The following is a 9,017-nucleotide window of genomic DNA, read 5'->3' as shown; positions in this document are numbered from 1 at the left end:
ACTATATGTGGAAAAGGAAAAGATAGGTGAGGTCAGGAAAAATAAAGAAGAAGTTGGAAATGAGATTTTACATAATGAAAAAAAACCAGCTTCAGCAACAAAGAGGATTCTGATGCCAGAGGAAGTAGGATGAAAATAATATTGAAAATACAGCATACAGCATTCTATTAAAATATGTTGAGCATTTTCTAGTGTATCTGAAAAAATAAATAAAACCGATATACTTTTACCTGGACACCCTTCATATAGTTTCAGGATTAAAAATTGTAAACCGCTCTGTATGTCAAAATTATTTTTACTATGCAATAACTGGACTAATATTAGACATTGGTCTCTAAAAAACCTAAATGGATGGAGTGATAAAGTGTCAATCACTAATGAAATAAAATTATATCTTCTTCTTTTGTGATGAAGTGTATTTTAAGTCAAGAAATATATTCACATGGTAAAGCTATATACTTAGAACTTCCTTAGTTCTGTTAGAACCTACAGGTACCCTCCTAGTGCTTTTAGTAGTGCACATCCCATAACTGGCCTTCCGGAGACATGCTTCATTTCTGAAGAGGTTAACCTTGAAAAACCTCAGGTTCAATAAGGACTTTTACTTTTTTAACTCACCATGCATTAAACGCCAAGGCACATTCCCATGCTACGTACACAATTCCTCCTATAGACTTTGTTGTGCCTGGGGTCTCTGTGCCTTCAATATATACACAATGTCTTGTAACTTACCACAAGAGTTCATGGAAATCACAACTGAATAGCTAGCAGGCATAGATACAGCCTTTAAGCGCTGTAATTCTCCTCAGCTTACCTTAAAATACTTCATTCCCTTGATGCTTTTTAAACAAGCCTCAAAACATAATTAGGAAAGTCTAATAATTTTCCTTAACATGTAATTTTAAATTGGTTACTTTAGAAGTTCCTTAGTGCTCAAGCTTTGAAAGTCTTGGTAGGATCAAAGACAAATCCATCAGTAAAAATATATAGAAAAATGACTAATTTATTGTACCAGTATATATTCACCTTACATCAAGATTTAGCCAGCTCTGGAAAGATCAGATCCAAATTGCCACTAAAAGGTTGGGTTTTTTTTAGTGAAGATGTATAATTTTAGTAAGAAAGTGGAATCAAGCAAAATCCAGGAGATACTCTCTTGCTTGCTGAGAGACAAAGCATTCAAAGACTAAGCTGACCCTAAGGAGTGGATTTTCCTAGCTTTACAGATACAGTCAGTCAAAAAAAAAGAAAAAGCAAAAAAAGTTCTCTAAGCCAGAAATGTGTGCAAAAAGTATCATTTAACTAAAAATGTATGAAAGAATGTGTTTAAATGTTTGTTGGAATAAAAGTTGAAATATATTCAAATGAAAGATTTGAATAGAAAGCCTGTTGCTTTTAGGATACACAGAGGATTCTTATCCTTGGGAAAATTAAACTTTGCATTAAAAAGTTGGGTTTAGTATTCATCAATGGAGTAGAGTAATGTCCTGGGTTCAGCAGTAGCAGTCATGTTTCTCCTCCTTGGTAGCTGGTGCAGTGCAGTGTTTTGACTTTCAGCTTGGGAACAGAGCTGATAGAGATGTTTTGGTTTGGCCAAGGACTTTGTGAGCCTCATGCTCTGCCAGGGAGGAGGGGAAGCCAGGAGGAAGCAGAGACAGGACACCTGACCCAAACTGACCAAAGAGGTATTCCATACCACAGCACGTCATGCCCAGGATGTAACTGGGAGTTAGCCGGAAGGGCTGGGAGACTGCAGGGTTGGAGGAGGTATCGGTCGGAGCTTGGTCGGGCTTGGGGGGCGAGTTATCGGTCAGCGGGTGGTGAGGTGTTGTATTCTGTTCCCTTGTTATTTCCTTTATCATTATTATCATTGGTGGTAGCAGTAGTGATTTGTGTTATACCTTAGTTACTAAACTGTTCTTATCTCAACCCGTGGGAGTTGCATTCTTTTGATTCTCCTCTCCGTCCCTCCGAGAGCAGGGGGAGGGCAAGAAAGGGGGGGAAGTGAGCGAACGAATTACCTGACTGGGTTTAAACCACAACAAGTAATTACCTAATATATTGGGACCAAAGAGTAGCATAGCACTGAATTAACTCAGAATGACAATTGCACCACTCTAACCACTGATGAAATGCAAAAGGATATGGATAGAAAAGAATGTCTTTAATGATAGAAATTACTGCGTAATTATTCAGGTCATATGGTACAGTCCAAAACATTGAAGAGAGGCAATGGCTTGCTGCTGTCAAAGTGCACCTAATCAGTATGCACAGCACCCAACAGGCATTTGAAGTCTTCTTAACCTGTGCAGCCTTGATGCTGACATACAAAGTGGAGATGAGGGGTGTTCAGCTGCCAGCAGCACAACCAGTCTTAACCAGGAACGAAAACACGTGAATTTCCAATCACACCCATGGAGTTGCATTTAGCCAGGAGTCATGTAAACACTAGACTGTACTTACTTATTGCCTTGCTTTATGCCTCTGGTCTGTGTATCTTGCCAAGGGAAAATCCAGAGAAGGAGTTGCAAACCGCTGTTTTTCACCTCCTGTCAAAGACTTTTTTTTTGCATTGCTTAATAAAGGTCACTTAATTTGATTGTAGCACATTTGAATTAAGACAGCTGGTGTAGTCATGATACGAGGCCCATTGAAAATCAGCTGTAAATTCTATTTTTTTTAAAGCTCCTCTGGCTTGGATTTTGAGGAACTATTTGCCAGGAGGAGTCTTCTTCCTATGGTCACTAACTACTGATTTGATTCAGCAATGACAGTTTGCATGTTCAGTGTATCCTGATGTGGTGGCTTTTTGTTGTATAATCAGAGATTTTAAACTGTTTCATAGACTGTTCCACAGACTGAGACTGGTTTTTAACTATTTCTTTTTACCAAATGAAAAGTAACTTTAATTGTCTAGTCTAATCTCACACACCAGGAGCCAGGACTTCCACGGATGAAGACTCCTGTTTAGTCACAGCATTTGAAAATAATATGCATTTTTGAAACACGTCCAGCCCATCTCAAAAATTGTTCACTATGATTGCTGTGTAGCTTCAAAAACGGAACAGCTGGCTGATTCAAACTGTACTCTTGAAAAAAGATGTTAATGTAATGAATGTTACTCCCAACATAGTTTTGAGAAATAGGTCTTGCCAAACTAACTTCGCTTTACTTTTATGAGAATATGAGCTAAACTGACAGCTGCACAAATGCTAATGCAATACTTTTCTGCAATGCATGACTTGGTGCCACACACCTTAGGGTTAAGAAACTTGAGTGATGCAAAATTAGTGTGGTGCTTAAACAGAATTTACTGCTTAAAACAGTAAATTTCAAAAAATAATTAAAAATAATAAATCTTGACCAGCTAGTTGAACTTCTGTGGAGATCCTATAAGGAAAAAAAAATTGAACTATAATTTAAAATATATGTCAGGTCTTGTTGGAAAAACAAAATCATTGCCAACTTTTACCATCCACAGATAGCAGTAAATAGGAATCTTTGGCTATGAGAAAGTCAGGTTGATATGGAAAAAGGCAAATTATTTGAAAAACTGATTTACTTAATGTGGATTCAAGCACATGTAAAAATTTACAAGTTTCAATGCGGACAAATGTTCGAATATCTGTCATAGCTGCAGACAGAAAACTTTCATAGGAAAGCACATATGATGTAAAAGACTTAAAAATACTAATGGATGATCTTCTGAATGTGTGGTACCTCAGCCTAAAAGGTTAATGTGATTCCTGCATGTATTAATTCTACTATTACTGGTGACCAAGTGAATTACATTTCTCTTGTTAAAGAACGTGGTAGAAAACTGGAGGATTTAGAATGCAACAAGGCATATTAAAGAGTTAAACAAAGCCTTAGAATGAAAAACATGAGGAGCTCAACTGATTAGTTCAACAAGAACAGGACTGGGTAATTAGATCACCATTTTGGGGGAAAAGACACATAAGAATAACTTTTTAACCTAGCAGAAAGTATTGGAAGAAACACTAAGCATGAAAGCTGAAAATGGACAAATGTAGGTTAAATTCCAAAGATATTACTAGAGTGAACAATTCAGTATTTTGTTTGGAATATATGTACAGATGTTCATTCTCTGCAAAGCATTGTAAATAATCTGCAAACCTTTAGGCAACTATGTATTTTAAGGAAGTGGTAAGTGTTCTTAAGCAGTTCCCAATAATTATTCACATTTTTCTTTTTAGTTTCTATTTACCATCTGACTAAGCACATAATTATCTGTATACATGTGAAACTGGCTCCTGGTATGCACCAGAGAATGTGTGTTACTGGTTTCCACACAGGCATAATCAAATCATGATCACTTTCAGTAATCACCATTAATCTTTAGGCGTGAATTAGTTCTCAAGTATCTCTAAAAAAAAAAACAAAACCAAAACAACTAACCTAGAATTTATTCACTTGGAAAGTTATATTTTAAAGGCTAGAAAACTGCCACTAATAACTTAAAGAAATGATTTTGCTGTTAATATTTTGTTGAAATTAAAAAGAACTCTTCTTACTATGTTCATACTGGAGACTGGGGGGGGAGGTTGGTATTTTTTTCTATGTGTTGAGTTTTGGGTATTTTTTTATTATTATTATTTTAAATCATATTTTATATCCATGTTTGACCATGTATCTCATTCTCCCTGTTGTGCTTTGGGTATCTTCAGCTGACATAGGGGAGTACCTCATCTTCTCTATTAGTGAGAAGACTACTCTCAAGGCCAGCAAGATCGTTTACTTCCAAATTGTCCTAGATTCAGAAAAAAAAGGTAAAAACACATTAACTCCCTTTCCTCCTCTTGTAAATTTGACCCTTATTAAATGGATTGAAACCTACTCATTTTAACATTATAGCTAAAGAAATCTTCCCGTCATGTTCCAGAAATATCAGCTACATTTTTGTACAAACATCAGCAATTCTAAATTATTACCAATGATTCTGAAATAGGTGTATAAGCAAATTTTTATTTTTCTCCAAAGCCTTATTGCTGAAGATATCATTTTACTGACAACTTAATTTTCTGCTAAATTAATAACCTTTATCTGCTCCTTTTTTTCTGTACATGAACATATTTTTTAATAAAAACTATATGAGAAAATTACTTTAGTAAGATGGAATCAATGTGATTTATTTTTACATTGATATTTGGTTGTATGTATTTGTCTATTTCAGTCATTATTTTCTTATTTGAAATTATCAGCATTTTTGAGAAATGAAAGCATTTATTATTATACATCTAAATGAAAGCTTTTTTATTATACACCTAAATGTAATACAGCATTTCTTGGTGAGATATTTACATATTTACATTGTTTTCTTTGACTTCAGATATATTAAGAGAAAACTATGGTTGGTATTAAATGTTTTTTTTTTGTTCCTTAACAAATTTAGAAAGAAAAATCATTTATTTTAACGTGAAGTTATTACTTATAATCAGTTCTTACATTTTTTATCAAAACTAACAAATCCTGAATTCAATGCTGAAATGAAAAGCTGAAAATGCTGTTTTAAAGGATCAAAATCAAAATGTAAGCTTTTCAAAACAATCTCTATTAAAAAGTGATTTCAAGTAACAGTGAAATTTTGGTGACCTCAACATTGCACTTTTTAATGAATTAACTATTAATTTCATTATTCATCTTTGTTTCTTGAAACTATCTGGATAGATTGCTCATTCCCCTTCCATGGAAAAGAAATTACTCATTTTTCTTGGCTGAGGTTTCAATACATCTTTCCTTAGAAAGACTGCAGGTCTGTCAAGAACAAAAAAAATGGAAAGATTAACTCTCTTGAAGCTATACATTAATGTTTAGGATGCATGAGAAGAAAAATTGATGTTTCCCTCTTCCTTGTTGTTAAAGTGGTCAGTATTAGACAAGGTTGCTCAAAATGGTAATAACTTTTTTTTCATTATAAATTATATCTGTTTTGAAGGGGAGCACAAAAGGCACAAAACCTTGCTGTTTGACAAGAGGTGATCTTTCACAGAGCTTATCTTCGCTGTATCAATTCAGAGAAACTGGTGAAATGAGGAAGCTATCTCACAGAATTGTCATTCCCTTTTTTTCTTCAATGTAAGAGCCACTTGTGCTCCTTTCTTCACTGAACTATTATATGAATTTAGTGGGTTTGTTTATCAAAAAATATTGTGTTTATGGTATTTTTTATCCAGACATAGTCTGAATACCACTCTTCTCCTTTGGTTTCTTGGATAAGAGCAACCCTCTTTTAGCGTTAGTACTTTCTGGGTATCAAGAATGTGACTGAGCATATGCACACAACTGTTATAAAGAATTTTGCATGCTCATCCAGTAACATGAAAGAGAATGGCCTTGTGGGATTAGAAGCACAGTCATTGCCTTTATCCGGGAGCAACAAGGGCTGATGCTCTGTAAGGATAGCTGAAAGGGGCAAGGTATGGGCCTCTCTGACAAGGGCATGATGTCACAGGACTTGAGCAGCAAAGAGGAGAGCAGGTTGGCAGCAGTGACCTGAATCAGCCATAGGCCATCCTGCCAGGTGCATCTATAGTGACAAGTCAGGAATGAGGTCAAGGCAGAGATTCAAGTCAGTGAGACAGGATCAGGGCTGAAATCAGACTGAAGCACTCATGGCCCACAGCTTTAGACAAAGCATCTCTCCTCCACCTCCAGATTACCCATCCTGGCAAACACTGACCTTATAGCAATGTTGAATGTATAAAACATAAGTTATTCATTGGAAATTAGGTCTTTACTGACACCATGGGTTACTTTTAGACTGACACACCTGGAGGACATGAGAGGCTACAACTACAGATGTGTGAAACTTAAACGGTGCTAATTTTGGAGAATTCCCACAGACTAGTATGAAAGAATAGTTCTCTAGTGGTCTAATATACACAGTGGAATAGCTGATTAGTAGAAGAGGGCAGGGAAACTGGTCATAGAAAAAGCAAGTGTTGAACAGTGAAAGCATGATAAAAGACAAAAATAACTGCAGAGACAAAAATCAACGAGAATTATTTTTAGAGTCTCATATTCCTAATACTGTAATTAACATTAAAATTAACATTAAGATGTTAATTAACATTAAAATGAATGTTGATGGGGAAAATCTAGTACTATATATACTTTATGATCATAGTCTATCAGAAATCCCAATACAAAATTTCTGCTGAACAATGGAATAATGTGGAAGAGATTTCAACTTACTTTTTCTAATCAGGAATAAAGGGTTTTTTTCTGAAATTGCAAAAATATAGCATTATGACATGTATTTTTTTCTGCAAAACACAGTGATGCAAAACATAATGCATTCAGAAAGCTGTTGGGAATATACACATGAAATGCTCAAAATTGTTTACTACTTAGCTGTTCTTACATTGTGTAACTGTAAGAAGTTGCCTAGTTTTCTTGCTTGGACAACTTGTTTTTGTCCTGCCTATCTTATCAATCAATGTTTTCCAGGCTGTTAATGCCAAAATAATGACAGTTACAAGGAAATACTGGTTGTTACCTGTGATTTCAGGTAATGTCCCAAATCTAAGTGTATTTTCAGCAAGTTATAGATACTATATTTGAAATACAGTGCCATAGTGACAGTCATGAATTAAAGAGACTGTTTCATTAGTCTGACAATATTAAGGATGGATTTCAGATGGGATAAATAAAATACATGAGATAAAAACACGTAAATGTGGCATCTACATTTATCTGTTCATTCATGAGCTATGTGTCTAGTTTTCCATTGTACCTAGTGAAGATCTGATCATTAAAATCAATGAAGACTATAGGGACAGACATTCATGTCATCCTGAATCCTCCAAACATCCAGGGGCTCTCAATTCAGCCACCCACACATAGCTAGCTAATACTATCTGTGGTGCTTTTAGTCATCTCAGACCTCTAGATAAGGCCAACATACATGGCAGAAACTTAGAGGAGCCATACCCTACTGGAGCGGTAACCAGACATCAGATACTTAGAGTATTTCCAAAGGCCCTAGATGCCTATGCATGACAAGTGAATTGCCCTGCTCATGCCTGGTTTGCCAAACCTTTCCATGGGTTTCACTGAGTTTATAGAGCTCCAGCAACTATAATGGCAGCAGAGTTGCCTGCCTTCTGTTGCTGTGGGTTGACATTTGGGTGAATGGGCACAGGGTCACAGGAACCTGCTGCCAGGAACCTGCTGCACTGTGGGCTTCTCACAGGTCACAGCCGTCTTCTGGGCACACCCACCTGCTCCAGCATGGAGTCCTAATGGACTGCAGGGGGGACAATGTGCTTCCCTGTGATCATCACCTGCAGGGGAATCTCTGCTCCAGTGCCAGGAACACTTCCTCCCCTACACTAGCTGTCTGACTTGGGAACAGCTTCTGCTCTCTTCTCAGAAAATCCATTCTTAAGTCCCCATACTACCAAAACCTCGACATGTAAACCTGATACTTCTACACAGACACTTACAGGTGGATATCTAAATTTAGCTAGTCCACAGCAAAGGACACAGTACGTAATGCAAGCTTGTATACAGGATTTCTCAAATGTTATTGAAGGCAAAGCACAAAATTTCATCTACAAGATAAAAAGAAACTCATTTCATATCTCACAATAAAACTTCAGTGAAAGATGCAATTTCCACAGGTCTATGGGTGTGAGAAGGGTTAAGGCTCAACAGACAGAAGCAAATCAAACATATGGGAAGAATCACAGCTAGTGTAAGTCAGGGCCTGTCTCATCATCTGGACCAGAGACACTGACAAACAGCTCACCAGGAGTTCTAAGAGAACATGCATGTGTAAATCAGCTTTCACACTAGCTAAGTCTTTATTAGTCTACTCTTTTTGAGACCTTCATTCCATTACCAGTAAATAAAGCGTTTACCTTCCAAAATCACACTTCATCTGACCCAGTACATAGTCTGATTTTGAATGAGTATCATGCAGATATATTTGAAAATATAGCTTAGTGGTATGGTAGGCAATATGGAATAGAAATGATTTTCTACATAATTAC

The 9,017-nt window shown here is 36.3% G+C and overlaps 1 long non-coding RNA gene across 1 annotated transcript; it reads left to right on the top strand.

Moving 5' to 3' along the window:
- The first annotated feature begins 6,536 nt into the window (after positions 1-6,536).
- On the top strand, positions 6,537-8,735 carry LOC133271782 (uncharacterized). The gene is made up of 3 exons (XR_009744252.1): positions 6,537-6,589; positions 7,471-7,531; positions 8,646-8,735. It is a non-coding gene; the product is annotated as an uncharacterized LOC133271782 (long non-coding RNA).
- The last annotated feature ends 282 nt before the right edge of the window (positions 8,736-9,017 follow it).

This window comes from Pezoporus flaviventris, unplaced genomic scaffold (assembly GCF_033815535.1).
Source record: "Pezoporus flaviventris isolate CSIRO_AGI_PZ_B2104156 unplaced genomic scaffold, CSIRO_AGI_Pfla_v1 ptg000025l, whole genome shotgun sequence".
NCBI classification, from domain to species: domain Eukaryota; kingdom Metazoa; phylum Chordata; class Aves; order Psittaciformes; family Psittacidae; genus Pezoporus; species Pezoporus flaviventris.
The sequence above is the reverse complement of the archived record's forward strand: the minus strand, read 5'-3'. Positions and strand labels throughout refer to the sequence as shown.